The sequence below is a fragment of the Chenopodium quinoa genome, unplaced genomic scaffold, assembly GCF_001683475.1.
Source record: "Chenopodium quinoa cultivar QQ74 unplaced genomic scaffold, ASM168347v1, whole genome shotgun sequence".
NCBI classification, from domain to species: Eukaryota; Viridiplantae; Streptophyta; class Magnoliopsida; order Caryophyllales; family Amaranthaceae; genus Chenopodium; species Chenopodium quinoa.
This window is the reverse complement of record NW_018745448.1, coordinates 1,324,558-1,329,514: the sequence shown is the minus strand read 5'-3', so window position 1 is coordinate 1,329,514 and position 4,957 is coordinate 1,324,558. Positions and strand designations below refer to the sequence as shown.

Below are 4,957 nucleotides of genomic sequence, written 5' to 3'. Positions count from 1 at the left end.
AATTTATGGGTTTTAATTGATACAGGTGTTCATTGATGCAACAAGGATTCAAGACTTTGATTTTGGAAAAGTATTTTTGATGTTGTAATTTTTTTTTTTATTATTTTTGTATTGTACAATAACAATTTAACTTTGAATTTCAGTGTCTAATTATAATTCATTGTTTTTTCTTTTTTTTTTTTTTTTTTTTTGTACAAAAACAATTTACTGTTGAATTTAATGTGATTATATTTTATTGTCTTTTGCTTCTGTTATATTGATTTTGATGTTATATTATTATTATTATTATTATTATTATTATTATTATTATTATTATTATTATTATTATTATTATTATTGCAGGAAAAAAAAACCATGTTTTGCCACTGGTTAACCGGTGGTAATTAGATTTAGTACAAAAAAAAAAAGAGAAGTAAAAGTATTGCCACCGGTTAAACGGTGGCATATTAATTTATTCCCACCGGTTAACCATGTTATTGATTACTTTCTTCACATCTGAGTCTGAGACTTAGAAAATGGTTGACATTGTAGCTGTGAAGCATTCAACTGTGTTGCAGCTTCAGAGTTTTTGCCTTTCCTTCCTCTTTTCTGAGCAGGCTGCTTAGGTTGATTTCCTTTCTTCTAAGCAGGCTCTTTGTCTTTCTTTTGATCAAATTGCTTTCCCTTCTTCCGAGTGGACTGATTCTGCTTCCCTTTCCCTTTGTTGGTGGCAGCCTCAACTTCTTTTGCTGCTTCCCTAGCTGCCTTTGTTACATTAGACTGATCTCTCACTCTTAGATTCTTGATTACAACAAGCGCATCTATTGCTCTTAACTCTTTTCCAGTTAGACCCCCTTTGCATGTTCTCATATTGTGCCCAAAACATCCATAATTTTGGCATTTGACTGTCCTTGACCTTTTTCCTAGTTCCACACCTCCTTCTTCTCTCTTTCTATTCCTACTAGGCCTGCAATCCATCTCTTCATTTTTGGAGGCAATACAGGCTAAGGCGAGTCATCTTCTAGCCACTTTTCTGTATTAAGAATAGGGTTGATATGAACACTATAGATCTATCTACAAGTCTTCACATAAAACCAGGAGCTAACATAGTCATGGGGTCTAATTTTGCATCTATCAGTGCTCTTATTACATGTCTGCAGGGTATCCCTGATAATTGCCAAGCCCCACAAGAACAGATCTTACTGTTAAGGCTCATATATAGGGAACTGTGACTTTCCTTCATGGATCTCATATTCCCCTGGTCTTGACTTGAAAGCCTTACATGATGAGCTTGCATTGCCAATTTCCTTAATATTTTTGCAAATTTAGGGCAGATATCATCTTCTTTCCATTTTAATCCATTTTCATGCCTGACTGCAATCCTAACCATGCATACCCTTCTTATCCTTGCATTTTGTTAACATTGCATCAAGGTTATCTTTTCATATTAAGCTAGTTAAAATGACAAACAAAAGTATTTCATACGTTCAAGCAATGTTAAAACTGGCCTACATCTGTCAACTCCTAGAGTGGAGTTGAAGTTTTCCACAAAGTTTGAAGTGTTTGCATCATTACAAACATTTGGGTTAGACTTGTGCTTAGTCCACTTGGATTGATCTCCCAAATTTGCAAACCACTTCATCACATCTTCCCCAGCTTCCTTCTTCAACCTTTCCGTAGCCTTTCGTAAAGTGAAGGCACTCGTGGTATTACTAGCCCTCCAAAACAGTATGTACATCAAAGGGCCAGGAAACACTTTCTTGTAGTTCCTGCTTAGATGCCTACAACAATATCTCCTTTTTGCTTCTGGCAATAATTGCTCAAGTGCCAAATCAACCCCCTACAATATTCAACACATAGTATAGGTAAAAAAATAATGCATGTTTGAAAATAAAAATTAAAAGTGAAAGTAAGAGTGTTTACCTTTTGTCTATCAGAAATGATAGTCCATTCTTTCCTTAAAGAGCCTTTAACAATATTCAACAAATTTCAAAAGAAGAAAGACCAACTCTCCTTATCTTCTACCCCAACTATTGCATAAGCTATGGGGTATATCTCATTATTGGAATCCAACCCCACTACTAAGAGTAAGATCCCTCCATAGTTACCTTTAGGTGTGTTCCATCCACACCAATCAAATGCCTACACCCTCTTAGAAAGCCTTTCCATTGACCAGTGAAATAAATGAAAATGCTACTAAAAATTCTAGGCTTCTCAACAATTTGTAATTCATACCAAGCACAAAAAGCCTTGTATTCTGGATTAGTAAGCATAATAACTTTAGCATAAAGTGGCAACTAACTTAGAATAAGATTCATCATGTCCACCAAACAACTCATTAATCACATAACTCTTCAATCTATACAGAGTTGATTGCTTCATATAAATACCATATCTTAGAAAGAGAAGCTCTATCAAAGCTTTACTTGGAATGTCTGGGTTAGCTCTAATGTCTTCCATAACCTTTTCAGATGCCCATTTCACATAACATATGGGATTATAAGTTTCCAACCCCCTGCATGTGTGAAACTTAGGCCAATTTTATATATAGCACAAGTCCTTCCATCTGGCAACTTGCTTGCATTTATCCTCCATTCATAGGCTTCTGAAGAGTATATGGCAGTGTGTACCTCCTATTGTCTGCAAATACCACTGTGATAGCAAAACCTTCCTGCACAGCATAGTGCTTGAGAGTATCCTTGAAGTGTGCCTTGTCAGTGAACAACATCCATGGCCTTAGTTTTATTTTGCCAAATTCCCTATCTTCATACATCTCACCATTTTTGTATAAATTATCAAAGTAGTCATCATCATTGTCATTATTTATGAATTCATATCATTTTCTAGGTTTCCAGCTATCCCTCACTTTAGGAACTCTTCTAATACCCTCCAACTCATCAGCTAGAACATCTCCAGATGGTATCACTTCCCCATCTGAGTCAAACCCATCTTCTGGATCATACCCAACTTCTGGATCACCTCCCTCATCTGGATCACCTCCCTCATCTAGATCATCTCCATCATCTGGACCATCACCATCATCTGGATCATCTCCATCATCAACAACAAAATTCATCTTTCTACTCACAGGTGCATGGGCAGCTGCCCTACTACACTCATCTTGTTTCTCCTTTTTTTTTTTTTTTTATAACCAACCCATATACCCTTCCTAATATATGTGCTTTTAGGGATTCTTCTTCTGAATAAAGAGGGTTCAGATGGCTTACTAACTGGGGCAGCAGGAATAGTGATAGTCGGAGAAAATCTTGGACTCCTTCTAAGGGTTAAAGTTTTTAAGACCGTGTTTGGTGATTTAGGTGAGGGAGGTAAGTTCATTTAGGAACCATAGGCTACTTAACAGTAGATTTGGTCTTACGTACTCTTGCCTTTTCCCTTTTTCAAACTAGCTTCAAATGCTTCAAATTCTTTCCTACCCTTAGTTTACTCCTCTCTAGACTGTTTCTCAATATTTTCATTATATTCATGTTGCGTATCTGCCCAAGTATAATCAATCATAGTGTAATAATCATATTCATTCACATTGATCTCATTAAGAGATTGAGCATTAGAACCTGATGCCATCTCAGAAAACTCCTCAACTGTCCTCCTAGGTGTAAGTTTGGTCAATGGCGTGGTTGGGATGGTTGTGGTTGCATAGGATTAGAAGTTGGTGTTTGCCTTGGTGGTGCAAAGAACCAACTTGTGGTTGCACAGGGTTAGAAACTGGTGGTGGTGGTTCATTACCAGGTCTTTTTTTTTTATTATTATTATTTTTTATTTCCTAAACTCTAACACATACTTATACAATTTACTAGGCTTGGTAGTAGTGCCAACCCATATATGAATAATGTCATCATTAGAGAAACACTTAAACATTTTCAACAAGTCTCCATCATTTAACAATGGCCAATGTCTCTCTTTATAGGATAATAAAAGGTGGGGTTAAGGAGATCAAGTGGAGGAACTAAATTAAGAGCACAATCCTCGTATTCAATCACCAAATCCAACAGACAACAAGTATCCACATCCAAATTAATATCTATATCTTTTCCAATATAATGAAATCTGAACACCACATTACTGTCACCTATTCGACAAAACAAGAGAACATCCAAACTCTTACAACTGCACCAATCCATAATAAAAAAATAAGTACAACAATCAAAGATTCTAATTTTCTATCATCATCATCATCATCATTTAAAATTCACATCATCAATCAACACTTCATCATTTACAATTCAGATCATCAACCAACCACAAAGATTCTATTTTTCTATCATCATCATGCTTTATCAATAAATTCTCAACATAATCATCAATCAAACAACAATTAATTAACTAGAAATCATCATCCATAACATCGAAATTCAAAAACAAAACAAGAAAAGGGTTATGAATTACCTGATAAGAGAGTTGAATTTCCTTGGATCTTGACGCAATTCACGAATTCAGCTTGCAACAAACCCTAGAAATTAGTTTTAGATGATCTTTTTGAATGGAACAGGGGAGTGTTTTCTTCAGAGAGCTCTAATCGACATAAATGATGATTTAATTTGGTTAAATAAAGTAGTTGAAGGGGAAGGGTTTTGGGGAGGGTTTTAAAAAGGGGGTAGTTTAGTCTTTTTCCTTTTTTTTTAAACATAAACCTCAAAATTATAGGTTTATGAACGTTTGATTAATATATTAATTACGTTGGTTAATAAGCATAAACCTGGGGTGTATCATTAAGAAGTCAAAAATTAAGTAGTTTACCAATGGCAAAAGTTAAAACTAGGAGAGTACCAATGAGAATTTCCCTAAAATATAAGATATTTTTACGTTATTATTTATGGATATTGTATGAGCTTATTATTGAATTGATTTGATTTGAAGGTAATAATTAAGAGAGAACAGTAATCTTACAGAGCATTCTCTTATGAGTACTAAAATGTAATTTGAAACTATGAGTTGAAACTGATTAGGGGATTTTTCCCCA

At 34.9% G+C, this 4,957-nt stretch overlaps 1 long non-coding RNA gene across 1 annotated transcript; it reads right to left on the bottom strand.

Moving 5' to 3' along the window:
- Positions 1 to 1,402: 1,402 nt before the first annotated feature.
- On the bottom strand, positions 1,403 to 4,735 carry LOC110713556. The gene is made up of 2 exons (XR_002509987.1): positions 4,384 to 4,735; positions 1,403 to 1,819 (listed from the first exon to the last, which is right to left on the bottom strand). It is a non-coding gene; the product is annotated as an uncharacterized LOC110713556 (long non-coding RNA).
- Between the last annotated feature and the right edge of the window lie 222 nt (positions 4,736 to 4,957).